The 16,244-nt window shown below is 34.3% G+C and overlaps 1 pseudogene; it reads right to left on the minus strand.

Annotated features, from left to right (window-relative positions):
- Positions 1-11,507: 11,507 nt before the first annotated feature.
- Positions 11,508-12,587, minus strand: LOC149561240 (putative xyloglucan endotransglucosylase/hydrolase protein 7 pseudogene; annotated as a pseudogene).
- Positions 12,588-16,244: the final 3,657 nt, after the last annotated feature.

A 16,244-nucleotide genomic window follows, 5' to 3' on the forward strand; every position in this document is an offset into this window, starting at 1 on the left:
ATAAAATGAAAGTAATGTATAATGTTAGTAAATTGATTGATTTTTAAAATTAGATTATATTTTCTTTGTTTAATTGAATAGATTTATAATAAAAATACTTTGTTACACTTGAAATTATTTTATTTAAATTATTTTTAAAGATATTTCTTTCGGAAGTTGTGTATATAGTAAATAAATGTTTGTTACATATCTATTTTGTTCTCTCATTTATTTTTTCATTTTTATTTTCTTTACTAATTTGTTATTGATTAATTAGTTTTTTGTGCATTGATATATTGAATTGTAGATAATTTTTATAAATCATAAGTGTTTGATGTAATATTTGTTATATTTATTTTGCTTAAAATAAATTTATTTAATTAATTTTTTGAAGATATTTTTATTTTGGTTGCAGCATGAAAGTGTGATGTTATGCATATAATCAATTAATGATCGACAAATATTATTTAACTATTTCTTACTTTCATTTATTTATTTATTTACTATTTGCTAAATTATTAAGACATTGATTAATTAGCTTTGTGAATATTGATATGTTCAATTGTAGATATAAATTTATTCTATTTTTAATTGTTTGATGCAATATTTATTATAATTAATTCATTTTAAATAAATTTGTTTGAAAATTTTGAAGATAGTTTTTTCCTATTGATAGAATGAAAGTTATGTATGCACATAACCAATTGATATTTAACACATTCACATAAATATTTCTTACCCTCTCCTTTTTTTCTACATTTATTTTCTTCACTAATTTGTTAACATGTTTTCTATATTCCAAAAGATATCCAGGGTACAACGGCTAGAGGAAGAGGATAAAAATGTGACATTCTTCTACTGATTGACCTTGAGAAGGAAAAAGAGAAACACTATCAACATGTTGTTGGATGATAATGATCAAGAAATCATTGAAGTGGAACAAATAGAAGATAAAGTCAACTCCTACTTCCATGAAATGTACAACTCTCTGGTTACCTCGGCTAACAATATTTTGCAAAATGATATACTGAGATCATTTCAACCTATGATTAATAACCAAATGAATGAGGAAGTAATGAGTAAGGTGAAGGAGGAGGAATTTAGAATGGTTTTTTTCAGTATGAATCAGTATAAAGCCCCCGGGCCTAATGGCTTCCCTCCTACTTTTTTTAGGAATTCTGGGACATTGTCAAATATGACATCATTCACATTTTTGGAGACTTCATAAGAATGGGAAAGTTTCTAAAGGAACTAAACAAGACCTTCATTATTCTCATCGCCAAGACTGAGGACCCCCAAAGACTAGGAGACTTCAGACCCATCAGCCTTTACAACACTGCTTATAAGGTTCTAGCTAAGGTTATAGTGAATCACATTAAGTCCCTCCTAGATAACTTCCTTGGCACATACCAGAATGGGTTTGTGCCCGAGAGTCAAATTCTCGACATTGTTATAACCACCCATGAGGTGATTCTTTCGATGGAAAAGTCTAAGATCCTAGGTATGCCCCTTAAACTGGACATTTGCAAATCCTATGATAAAGTCAGGCAGGATTTTCTCTATGCTATTCTTGCCAGACTTGGCTTCAATAAGAAGGTTAGTAGGATTATTAAAAATGTTGTTACCTCTATTACATTCCCAGTGCTTGTTAATGGAACCCCTAAGAACTTATTTTCCTCCTCCCAGGAATTGCATCAAGGTGACCCCCTATATCCCTACCTTTTATTATTGTGGCAAAAGTTTTGAGTAGAAATATTGTTTCTTTAACTAACTCTGGCAGAATTAAGGGCATTACACCTACCTCTCAGTATCCCCGCAAGTTATCCAATAGTTTGAGGATGACACTTTCTTAGTTAGCATCTCATCCATTCATGAAGCAAGAGAATGGAAGGACACTCTAAATCATTATGCGTTGATATATGGCCAATGCATCAATTATCATAAAAGTAAAGTATATTTCTTCAACACCATTACTAGTTTGAGAGAAATGCTAACTAATATTATTGGCTACTAGGAAGCATCCTTCCCTGACACTTATCTTGGCCTACCACTTACCATAAAGGAAGTCCCCAGCCAATATTGGAATGGTCTGGTTTAATTCTTTCAACGAAAGTTTGTGGATGGAAGGGAAAAATTTTGAGTAATGTTGGGAAACTCTAGCTTCTCTTTTCCCCTCTACAAGGTATGCCTATGTATTTCCTCTCCATATTAAAAATCCCTGGAAGAATCAAAGATATTCTTGATAAAATAGAATAGAATTTCTTATGGTCTAGTACTGAAGAGATTACTAGAATGAGCTTGGTGAGATAAGAGAAAGTTTTTCGCCCGAAAACCCTTGGAGGTTTGAAATTAAGAAGAATTGGTCACCTAAATAGGGCACTCTTAAAAAAAATTGGTTGGAATTTAGTGAAGTACCAGGGAAGTTTTTGTAATATAATATCGTCTAAATATTTTAGAGGTTTGTCTTCTCATCAATTCCCTTGGACTCAAACTCTCCCTTGGGGATCCAAAATCTAAAACAATGTTGTTAATACCCATAAAATCCTAAGAAAAGGGTGTCACTAGATTTTAGGGAATGACAACATGATATTGACTTCTAACAGGATCAACTTCTTTTATTCTAGCAACATATTGAGCAATATTTTCACCTTCTTCCATTCTCATATCATCAAACCTACCTCTGAGACTCTCAGATTTGGCTCTTTGAACATTTTTGTCTCCTCCATATATTGTGGCTAGGGTATCCCACATTTTCTTTGCACCATCAAGACCTTTGACATCAACAAATTTGACATAGCTTAGGGTAGAGGCAATCTCCAACATTGCCTGATTGTGTTCTTTCTTCTTCTTCATATCTTTAGTAGTTATTGCTCTAGCTGGATCAACATGTTCCACTAAAATGGTAGGTTGTGCATGATCTCCAAATCATCCAAGGTGTAGCTTCATCAAACTTTGCCATGCAAGAAAGTTATCTCTATTGGGCTTGTGTACATCTCTTCTTGAAATCTTAATCTTTGTACTACTAGTACCTTCAAACTACTCTTCTTAAGAAACTAGGCTCTAACTGAGAGGGGGGAAGGGGGGTGGGGGCGGGGGAGGGCAAGTTGAATCAGTTATTCAAGGTCCAGATGTATATATAAAACTTTTCATAGCTTAGTGAACCCATAAAATATTCATAGCCATGCATGCATCTATAAGATTATGAAATCACTTAAAACTTGTAGGTTACTGTCAAATCTACTTGCAAAAATGTAAAGCATGAAACATAACAGATTCATCAACGCACTTGAAAAAATGATTTATTTGGAAAACTAATTTGGGAAAAACCACCAGTAACATGCTACTCCTTTTCACTCTTCTGAAGTGATGTCATGTGAAAGGTCAACCTTGTTAAAGGTTACAATACACACTGTTAAATGTGACCCTGTTAAAGGATTTCAATCACCCTATTAGGAGCGAGCCTTATTAGAGGACTTTAGGCTATTCACTTCGAATGCCACCCGATTAAAGAATTTATAAATGACTATTAGGTCAACCTTAATCCAAAGGATTTACCCTAGATTGATACAATATTAGAGAGTAAAAATAGAGCTTTGACCTGATACAACTTACAATTTATCTTGTAGATTACAGATCTCTATTAAGTCCTCAATTTGGCTTGGCCTTCATACTTTGCAGCTCTGACAACTTGTTCATCCTTCAAGCATTCATCTCCTTAAGCCTTCTTGATTAGCATGCTATTGTAGATTCTCCTCTTAGGTCACTTGATGAAGCAAAACCCTTAACTCCTCTTCCTTAGGTTCTCACACATGACAACTTTTCTTCATGACCAGACATTCCTATAAATAGGTAATTTAGATATTTTCTTCGCTCATTCTCCATCATCCAAATTGGGTTTCAGATGGATTAGGTAGGATTCAATGTATCTAACCTATATCTTGTATCTCTTCTAGAAGCTTCTCCTAGAATCCATTTGAATTTGCCTAAAAATAGTTTACATCAAATTTTGTGCCACCATCTCATCAACCTTATCTTCCACCTAGTTCACAAAATTCAAGAAAATAACTTGTTGGCTTAGATTCAATGAATCTTTGATCTTTAGAATAATGTAGCAGCTTAGCATTAACAACCTTCTTATGCCTGGCACATACTGTGTTTCTCAACATCTTATATAAAAGAACTCATCATTAACTAAAGATTATTGATTCTCGACATCAACTAAACTTTACTTGACATTAACTATCCTTCTTGGCATCCACTAGAATTTTCTTTCACTCAGCTTCAACTGACTTTCTACTTGCCTTACACTATCTTTTCTCAGCACCTACTATCCACTCGATCAAGCTTGGTAGACAAACTTTGTCTAACATGTTCTTCTAAACTTTCTTAGAGTAGCCAACATTTGTAACCTTAAGTAGATTCAATACATCATATCATTGCTATCTTAACTAATCCTTGTACTTCATTACATAATCATAACTCAAACTTTCTTCTAGGTGCTTTTGTTTCATCTTATTGATCAAATCCTTTTCATCAATCAACTAAGTGATAGTACTTGAATCTTATAAGTAGTTGTCTTACTAGAAAATAGTAGGTTTGACATCAATGACAAAACAATGATTGAAACACATAGTCTTCTTCAACAATCTCCCTTTTTCAATAATCTCTTTCGATAATGATTTTTTCAATCAGATCTCAACAAGTTCTCCCCTTCTTTCTCAGGTTCATTGACATGATCTTCAACTTCATTCATCAGAGTAGATCTCCTATCACATGAATTCTAGGAACACTTATAAGTTTTATTTCATTTTTTCACCACAAAAAAAACTATTACCTTTAATTCCTTACCTTAGCTTACCTTGCCCATTCTCTTCCTTGGCTTAATAGGTTTTGGTTCATCTTCTTCAATCTATTTATTCTTCTTGGAATCTTCCTTCTTCTCTTTCCCTTGAGAATTACCTTGATGTCTCCTCTTCAATTTATCTTCTTCCCACAAAATATAAACATAAGCATCTTCAAATGAAGCAATAATCAGCATGCCAATCTCATCTTGAATATTAAATCTCAAGCTATTAATGTATTGAGCAACCTTTTCTTTAGAAAGTTCTATATGCCCAGACTGAATAATCAACTCATAGAACTCCTTAGTATATTCCTTCACTAACTACTTCTTAGTTTTTAGATTATGAAACCTTTTAAATAACTTAAGTTCATTTTCAATAGGAATTAACTTAGCCTTCAATTTTGTAACCATTAATCTCCACCTGGTGATCTTCATTTCACCTTCCTCTTCTCTATCTTTTTGCAATTCTTTCCACCAAAGAAAAGAATGTCCTTTCAACCTAATCTATGTCAACCTCACTTTGATTGTCTCTCCAATATCCTCTAACTCAAAGTATTCTTCTAATTCAATAATAGAATCAATCAATTCTTTAGGATTCAAATTACCCAAGAAATTAGAAACATCCATCTTATGCTTTAGCTTCAACTAAGTGTCAAATCTATTCAACTAGCCAACTCTATCTTCCATAGATCTCTCCACAAAAATAAATTCTATCTTCACCACTCAATATATCAACCTCAAAGTCTTCACTGAATTCTTTATCACCATATTTAGTACCCACATACTGATGTAAACTAGTTATATCCCTCATGATCCCATTCTTCATCAACTCCATCTCAGATCTGAAATCTATTTTAACCCTCTTTGAGATCCTTGCTTCCACAACATCACAGAGATCTTCAATCAGCCTAGGGTCCAATATTCTTGGAGGTATCTTCCAAGATCTTCACAAACCCTCTAAAAAAAATCCACAAGATGAACAATATCCAACCTTGCTCTGATAATATCCACCTCGGGTTGTGGTAAAAAATGCCTCAACTTCAGTGGTCTAGCTATATGGTCAAGAAAACTTTCTCTAGTACCACCTAATGTAATACAAGGTAAGAGAATCTCTAGGGGAGATATTGTATCCCCCAACAAATAAGCACAAAGTGGAAACACAATACAAGATGTACAATAAATGATACCCAACTCAATTCTTATTTATAAAATAATTGATTACATGCAATGTGTCGAGCTATAAGGCATTCTTGGTTACAACCAAATGCAAAGCAAGTAATAGTTCTACAAGAGCCCTCTAATGCAAAAAAACTCTGGTAGAGACCTCCAACGAGATCTAAAGTTTTGATAACAAGCCACAAAGAAATCTCCTTATTTCCCACTCCATAACTACTAGCTCTTCTCACCAACATTTCTCCTCAACTACCATAGGAAGAATGAATAATTATTCAAGAGTCCACAAGACCCTCAACTTATACCCAACTAAGCCACAAGTCAGCCTAGATCGTTACAAATTAAATAAACCCTTATATTAAGTACATATTCAAGTCACCAGTCGGCCTGCAACAACCATTAAATGACAAATACCTTAGAAGACTTACAATGCACATTTAATTCACATAGGACAAATATATAAGACCCAAATAGGCACACACAAACTCTCACAATCACTCCATGTCACGATCAAACTCCTCACACATTTAATGCACCAGGATGATTGATCAAATCTATAAGAACTTTATTTGGCAAGCCCAAATTGTCAAGCATCACCAGCTACTAGCCAAGCATGACCAAGCTCCTACAAGCATTTTTGAGTTCCTTTGAGTGTAAAGCAATATAGTATAAGTCAAGAAATAGTGTAGATTTTGAGAAAACCTTCAATGACCAAGCTCTTTGGCTAACACTAAACTAAGTAATGACTGAGAAACACTCATTCGGTGACTGATTTCTCAAGTCAAAATCCAAAATCCCTCCAATATACAGGATTACTAACTACCCTAGGATTCCCCTACATCAAGGGTGTGCTTGTGGTTATGCTCCTTCGTACTTCTGAGCTGATTCAGTGCAAAGATTGGAATAGTCTAGTGGTACATAGCAATATTTTTTATCTGGATTGAATGTTGATGTTTCCTATATGGTAGCATATATGTGGTTGAGTAGAGTCACTAAGGACTCATGGTAGCTAGTATGAAATAGTTTCTTTGGACACTTGAGTTGATTGAATACTTTGACAAATTAATTTACATAATGAATCTTTGTCATTGATATCAATCAAGGAGACACTGCATCAAAATCATCTCCTACGAATGGGGGAGAGTGTGCAATGGGAGAAATATGTACTTAAGGAATATGATCACATTAAGTTATGTCAATGGGGGAGAAGTGTGAACAATTTATGTCATCCATGAAAGAATGAGGAAGAAAGGATGGAGAGTCATTCCTATAAGTTTTAGGTTTGGTTGATGTAGAGGGTTTGGAAATATAAGAGCAGCAAAAGCAGTAGAGTTGTATTTTGTATTCTTCAAATTCAGTTGTTTTTCATTTATGTTTCCATTAATTAAAAACGGGGAGATTGTAATGTAGATATGCTCTGATACCACTGACAAAGGTATGCTCTGATACCACTGACAAAGGGCCACACCACCCTTACCAACTCACAACCAAGAATGCAACACTCTAGTCCAGATCCAAATCCACACTCTAGTAGAAACCTCTGAGATCTCAACTTTGTGCTCACAAGCCACCAAGCAACCTCCTTGTTTCTAAACCACAGTCACTAGCTCTTCTCCAACCTTATCCAAGATCCAAGCGTAAACTGCCTCACATTCGACACTCTGTCTACACTCACAACTCTACCATAATCCTACTGTAAACTACCTCACATTCGGTGCTCTATCCACAGACTTAGGAAAACTCACTCTCCACTTCCTCCTTCTCTTTCACACCTTGAAGCCTTCCAAGCTTTCCAAGCTTCACCTTCCACAACTTCTACTTCTCAAGCTTCCACTTCTCACACTTCTCCTTGAGCTTCTACTCCTCAAGCTTCCCCTTGAGCTTTTCCCTTCTTCTCAAGCTTCTCCTTGAGCTTCCACCTCTCAAGCTACTCCTTGAGCTTCTACTCCTCGAGCTTCTCCAAGCTTGCTTTAGAAATGCTCATATGCCTTGCTTAAATAGGCACTTACCACCCAATACATGACTTATCCACAACTTTCTAGAATTTCTCCACAACCTTCTACAACTTCCATATCCTTCTACAATATTCATAACTTTCTACAGTATTCAGAACTTTCTAGAATTCTACCCACACACCTCAATAAATGGAATGGCAACCATTTATTTTTTATTTTTTTCTATTATGCCACCTATGCACCTCGAAAATAGAAATTTCTCCTTTTCCTTTCTTTTCTCCTTTTTCTCCTTTTTTTAAATTATTTTTTATTATTATTTCGCCTCTAATTTTCATCACTTTCTCTCTCCTCCACAATTTTTTTTTTTTTCCAATTTTTTTTTTTATTTCAATAATTTTCCATGCAAGATGCTCCTGCATCAAATTGTTAGCATGAATGTTGATGGCATTTAATTGGGGGAGTATCCTTAGCATTTCTAGAATAATTTGGGAGTCTGCTAGCATGATTGACATGTTGCATTCATGATTGTATTTTCATTGATGTTAACATAATATTTTTTCTCTATATATTTACAAAGTAGTAGATAGAGAACAAGGTTGTGTTAGAAATATAGATGAAGTAACTGAGAGGGGAGGGATGAATCAGTTACCACAAAAACAATTCCAAAAATCTCTTAGATGTCTATAATACTTACTTACTGTTGATACTCGATAAATAGTGCAGGAATACTGTAACTCGGTAGGTTAACTAATTACTGATCATCTAGTATTCATAGTTATTAATGTGCATGCAAAGGTTAAATAAATGAACACAAGAGACACCAGATTTAACGTGGAAACCCAATATGAAAAAAATCACCAAGTAACTAGTCACCAATTTTCACTCTTCTGAAGTGAGCCCTGTTAGGAGCCAACCCTGTTAAAGGTTATAATGCACACTATTAGGTGTGACCTTGTTAGAGGATTTAATCAACCTATTAGGAGTGACCTGGTTAGAGGTCTTTAGAACAATTCAACTAAATTGTCACCTTATTAGAGGATTTACAAAATGGATGTTAAACCAACTCTATTAAGAGATTCTAGATTCACTGTTACAATGATTAGAAAGCAACAATAAGGTGACCTGAATGATGTGCAACTTATCTTTTGCTGATTACATATCTTTGTTCTGCTTTACTGGATCCTTACTAATCGAATACAACTTTGTAACTCCTCCAAGATATCTAATCCTTCATCAGAATTCACTCAATATTTTCTTATTCCATCCTCATCCATATACTCACACTCGCACCATAATTCACAACTTGAACATCTAAATATATATCTTTCAGATTATCAAGTCAGCTCAAATATAAGTTACAACAACTAAAAGAATCATTACATCAGTCGGCTGCACGAAACAATTGAACTTAATATCAAAACAATAAAATTCTTCGCTAGCTGACCTAGCTCGATAACCACTGCTCTAGAATGGTTTTCTAGTGTTAACCAAGTGAGGTTCGGTAAACACTGCAAACCCTGCAAAAATCCTTTGGAGACTGAGTGAACTCAGTTAGCACTGATCTTCCTTTGCTGACCTTGTGTGCTCAATAGAAGCTAACTCTCTACCACATTTCCTTTGATAATCGAGTGAGCTCGGTAAGCATTAACTTTTCTTTGTTAATCTTGGAGCTCGGTTAACACTAACTTTCTGCTACAAAATCCTTCGATGACCGAGTGAGCTCGGTAAGAACTAACTTTTCTTTGTTAACCTTGGGAGCTCAGTTAACACTAACTTTCTGCTACAAAATCTTTTGATGACTGAGTGAGCTCGGTAAGAACTGACTTTTCTTTGTTAACCTTGGGAGCTCGATTAACACTAACTTTCTGCTACAAAATCCTTTGATGACTGAGTGAGCTCAGTAAGAACTAACTTTTCTTTGTTATGTTCAGGAATGTTCGGTAGACACTGTAAATTGCTTTGCTGATCATCTGAGCTTAGTAGACTCTGTCTGATGACTGATATGACATTTGTGTAACATCAAAGACAATACACAATTAAGAATTGTATCCAACAATATCCCTCTTTGGCATTGATGGCAACACAACATGTCATAGTAGAATAAAATTTGAAAACAAGTCTAACACGCCTTTTTCTTTCAGAACAACATTCTCTATTAGATACCAAACTCTCCCTCTTTCAGTAATCTCCCTCTGTGAAGGAATTACATAGCAAACTTCTTCCTTTCAAACAAATTTCAGAAAGATATGACAGTTTTAGTAAAACTCTCCCTCTTTGACAACATATGCCAAAGACAACACAACTCAAATGAATTTTAATGTACTTTTAGTACTAATTCATATGCAATATTTCCTGATTATGCTACATCAACTGATAGATCTTCAACTTGGTATGCGTTGATGCATCACTAAAACTTCATATTAGTGAACTTCAGATAGGGGAGTGACCCCTAATTTACCTCTTAGATACAAGAATGCATCCTTAGGTAATTGTTTTTGGAATATGTCAGCAATTTGTTCCTTTGTATGAACATATTCCAATCTGATCTCCTTATCTTGCACCAATTCTCTGACAAAATGATATTTTATTGCAATGTGCTTGGTTTTGGAATGCATTACTAGATTCTTGGATATGTTGATTGCACTTGTATTATCACAGAACATAACAACTGGTTCTTTGATTTTCACCTTCATGCCTCCCAACAACTGTTTAAACCAAACAATATTAGAACAGTTTACTGCTGCAACAATATACTCTGCCTCTGTTGTAGATTGGGATGTACAATTTTTCTTTTTGCTTGTCCAAGAAACCAACCTCTTTCTAAGAAAGAATGCTCCTCCACTTGTACTTTTTTTGTCATCAAGGTTTCCTTCCCAATCAACATCAGTAAACACTTTCAAATCTAGATTACCTCCAAATTTGTACCATAAACCATAATCTTTAGTTCCTTTCAAATATCTCATTATTCTTTTGATTGCCATTATGTGATTTTATCTTGGTTTTGCTAAAAATCTTGCTACAGTACCAATTGCAAGGGCAATATCTGGCCTAGTATGAACTACATACTGCAACTTTCCAATCATAGATCTATACAATGTTTGATCTACTTCTTTTGATTCATCTTCCTTGGTAATTTTTAATCCAGTACACAAAGGAGTCCCAACTGGTTTACAATCTTCCATACCAAACTTTTTCAATATCTCCTTGATGTATTTTGATTCAGTGATGTAGATACCATTTTTATTCTGCTGAATTTGAAGACCAACAAAGAATTTGATCTCTCCAAATATAGACATTTCAAATTCTTTGTTCATTTGTTCTGAAAATTCTTTGCAAAGATCATCATTCCCTATGAAAACAGTGTCATCTACAAATATTTTTGCCAAGACAATCTTATTATCTGGTCCTTCCTTTATATACAAGCTACTGTTATCATTAGTTCTTTGAAAATTAATCTAAATAAAATAGTTATGCAATCTTTCATACCATGCTCTAGTGGCTTGTTTCAAACCATACAATACTTATTATAAGCACACGATCACTCAGCTTTTTCCTTTACCTATCCATGGCATTTTTCTTTACCTATCCATCTCTTGTGTAGGGCAATGGGAGGACAGAGGTCTTGTTTTAAATGTTCAAAGACCAGCAATACACTTAGGAGGGGGAACTAGAAATTGGGACCTATCAGTACAAGTCATAAATCATGTAATTCACCCTTACCCACCTATACAACTGCTTTTGAGAAGGACTTAGTTGCATGTAGGTCGTCCCTTCCCACTAATTGCTACGATTAGATGAAAAACTTGCATTGACAGGGACTCTGTAGGAATTGATCTTGAAATCCTTGTAGTAAGCGTGGAAAGGAGCTTTGCTCCAATCTATCTTCTCTAGCCCTCCCCTTCTTGCCCAACTGTCACCATTCCACAGTGTAGAATATATTCGCATGCTTTGGTTGGAAGGGTATGGAATACCGAATTTTACCCCATTGTTCTTGAACACACGTATGGGCACTTTATCCACAGAGAATCTACAGACATTGTGAAAACAAAAATTTCAAACACTTGAAGAATAAGTGTAGTTTAGAAGTGAAGAGTGGATGTAGATGGGACGAGGAGGCTTACACTATATGATGGTGATTCCAAAGGATTGAATATGTGTGGAAATCATGAGAAGGGTCGAACCAAAGATGAACCCTTTGCTCTCTCTCATCCTTTCAGTTAGCAAACACATTTGTCTGGACGGTGTAAGGCTGACCTGATCTGTTTCCTAATAACTCAAAGTCCATTTCATCTCCATCTTCGGAGCTCAACTGCATGCCCATTTAATCCCATACAAATCATTAATAATCAGTCTCGAATAAACCCATTGCGAGTTTATGGGATTTGCAGCAAGCTACTGTTTAAGGTTTTTGAATACTAAAAACTGCTCGGGCAATCATGGCCACAACATAGTCAAAACCACTTTGGAAACTAGCACACAAATGGGAGCAAAACTTAAAAATAAATGCGAGTGTTTAAATGTAATACATAAAATGTAGTCACCGTCCCCGCCGAATCGCCTGCAACAAGCTTAATCTTTGCACTTCCAACCCCAAACATGTACCCTTTCATCTTGTAAAGGAACGAAATTAGTGACATTGTCTGGTTCAGTGCCAGTGCATTTGAATTTAGTTACTTTGGGTAGATTGATGCAGACTGAATACCTACAAGGCTTTGCAGGGATAGGAAACGCTTCCGCCTACCCATCAGTGTCCTGCTATAGAGGTTATTTCATTTTTTACGGGCATTTATTTATTCCTTATTTTCATTTTATAAAGTCAATGAAGACATTCTTAAGTTAAAATTCGTTTGTAACATTTTATACAAAATTATATCTAATATATTTATTAAATGAAAGTAATGTATAATGTTAGTAAATTGATTGATTTTTAAAATTAGGTTATATTTTCTTTGTTTAATTGAATAGATTTATAATAAAAATATTTTGTTACACTTGAAATTATTTTATTTAAATTATTTTTAAAGATATTTCTTTGGGAAGTTGTGTATATAGTAAATAAATGTTTGTTACATATTTATTTTGTTCTCTCATTTATTTTTAACTTTTTATTTTCTTTACTAATTTGTTATTGATTAATTAGTTTTTTGTGCATTGATATATTGAATTGTAGATCATTTTTTTAAATCATAAGTGTTTGATGTAATATTTGTTATATTTATTTTGCTTAAAATAAATTTAATTAATTAATTTTTTGAAGATTTTTTTATTTTGGTTGTAGCATGAAAGTGTAATGTTATGCATATAATCAATTAATGATCGACAAATATCATTTAACTATTTCTTACTTTCATTTATTTATTTATTTACTATTTGCTAAATTATTAAGACATTGATTATTAGCTTTGTGAATATTGATATGTTCAATTGTAGATATAAATTTATTCTATTTTTAATTGTTTGATGCAATATTTATTATAATTAATTCATTTTAAATAAATTTGTTTGAAAATTTTGAAGATAGTTTTTTCCTATTGATAGAATGATAGTTATGTATGCACATAACCAATTGATATTTAACACATTCACATAAATATTTCTTACCCTCTCCTTTTTTTCTACATTTATTTTCTTCACTAATTTGTTAACATATTTTCTATATTAAAAGAAGCCAAAATGGGGGTTGACCCAAAATAGAATCAACTGAAAGTCACTACCATTAAATTAACCAACCCCCTTCCTTAATATAAATAAACCCCAAGCTAAAATCTTTTTGTTCTTAAACCTACTATAGCTAATAACAACAATATTGTCAGAATTAAACATTAAACTAGGCCCATAAACATGAGTGGGCAATAACCAAGTCCAACTATTAACATCAAAGTAAGCCTCCTAGGTCAAGCAGATAGTAACTATCGAAAACAAAAAACAAAAATAAAGCATATGAGTAGGAGTTAACTCTCCTTGTTGTGGTTCCTCGGGTTCTCCAGAAGTAGGCATAACTAATCATCTACGAGGAAGTCATACAATGATCAAGTAGTCTCCATGTCTTTAGTGTCAGTAGTCTCCGCCTTCCCAGCTTGCAAGAGGTGTAGGGTAGTTGTCGTGGAATGCATCACCCACACTGAAAAATTGCCATCCTTGTAAAATTTGTTCTCCATGTCCTCATTTTTCTTGATCAGGCTATTGATAGATTCCTTCAACTTAGCGATATCCTGATTTTCCTAAGGTTGTTCAATAGTAGCCATTTTCCCCATAGTACTTTCCTCCTTTTGAATATCACCCCACCATATTCAATTCCTTTTGTTTATCTCTACACACAGGTTCCACCCCTGATGTCTAGTTAGACCACATAAATGACTTGAATGTGGGAAGTAAGCATGTGTTGCTTGCCACATCACCCTCTTTTCTAGACTTCAGTGTATTAGTCTAAGTTTCAAAAATATCACATACAAAAGAAGGCTTGGGGCTATCCTAAAAATATCACATACAAAAGAAGGCCAGGTTTCAGTAAGACATTCACAATTAAAATCACCATAGAAATCAGCCAACTTCTCATTTAGTCAGAATAATTTTCACAGACTAGTCTAGTCTACAACTCTCAATTTCTTTCTCCAAATTTTACCTTCCATAACTAGGCTAGTGGCGTTAGTAATTGACTCCTCTCTAACCTCAAATGAGACTCCATTAACATTTACCAACCAATCCTTTCAGGAATCCATAAACTACCAACTGATCTTCTCATGATGCCCTTCAATGCCCTTTATGAATGATATAAGCCCACCTTCCATCAAATACATCCACGCAACCTTTTCCTTCCTACTAGCCTCTTATATTTCTTGGTGGCTCAAACCGAGCAATGACATTCTCCATTACTTCTTCTTCCCCAATATCAACCACCAAATCCTCACCCTCCTTCATCTCCATAGCCATACCACACATAAAGTTCACAAAATTTTGTAGAGAAACTAGTGAAATTTTTTTCACCTGACAACACAACTTGTAAATACAATGGCCTATTAATCTTTGATAACACCTAGGTTCATCATATATAAAGTTTTCATCAATTTTATTTCCTTCCTTCTAGCACATCTCCCATTAATAGTCTTTCCATAAAATCATCCATTGATTTTTGGAGAGTCCCATCCTTTAAGATTGTAAAAAATCATTTGAAATCTTGTATCGAGTTATAAACCTATGTGTAACATAAGAATTCATAGTTAAGGACTTTAATAAAACAATGACCCATCTTAAAATTATCCTCACCAAATCCTCTACCAAGTAAAGTGAAATAATGAAAACAATATCCATAAACCTTCTATGTTTTTGGATAAGAGAATTTATCACTACAAACAATTTATTCTCCCTGTCCTATGTTTGATTATTAATTGTTGTGTTCGGACCCTACGAGGTTATGCACCACTTGATTCCCTTCACAATACACATGCTAGATTTTTGACACAGTGCAAGTCAGGAGAATCCCCAAAGGAGATGTCCTAGACCCTAGCAAATAATCACACAACAGAAACACAACAACAAGAAGCAATAATGCAAGATTTGATACCAAATCATAATAATTTATTCATAGATATAACTGATCACATACAATGTGTCAGGCTGTAAGGCCTTCTTGGTTATGACCAAATACAAAGCAATTACAAAAATAGTCCTACAAGATCCCTCAAGATCCAATCCAAACCTTAGCTAGTCTAGATCACACTCTGCTAGAAACCTCTAAGGAAGATCTAAACTTGTGCTCACAAGCCCACCAAGAAATCTCCTTATTTTCCAAGCTACAACTACTAGCCCTACTCAAACTTGATCCAAGATCCAAGGGTAAACTACCTCACATTCAATGCTCTGTCCACACACTCATCACTTCAGCAAAATCTTGTGTAAATTGCCTCACATTGGGCACTCTCTCTACAGACTCAAGAAAACTCTCTCTTTAGCTACTCTCCACACTCACTCCTCCTCTGAATGAAAGAATCATTCCATGAATGAATGACTAAAAGACACCACAAGACACCCTAATTATACCAACTAAGCCACAAGTTGGCCAAAACACAAATCAAATACCCATACATAAATTAAATGCCAAAAGTTAGCCTTCAACAAAAATTAAATTTTCAAAAATTGATACCGAGAAAAATCATGATATCTCCTAGCTCTGATTGAATTAGAACTCATGCTTCAAACTAAAGGTATTAGTTTAGGTCCTATACAAACCCTAAAATGTGTAAATGAAAATTCATCAAGGATATCTACACATCCATCCCAAAATTCATGCACAAAAA

Source organism: Cupressus sempervirens, chromosome 4 (genome assembly GCF_028749045.1).
Source record: "Cupressus sempervirens isolate cs-2001-9-10 chromosome 4, ASM2874904v1, whole genome shotgun sequence".
Classification (NCBI taxonomy): domain Eukaryota; kingdom Viridiplantae; phylum Streptophyta; class Pinopsida; order Cupressales; family Cupressaceae; genus Cupressus; species Cupressus sempervirens.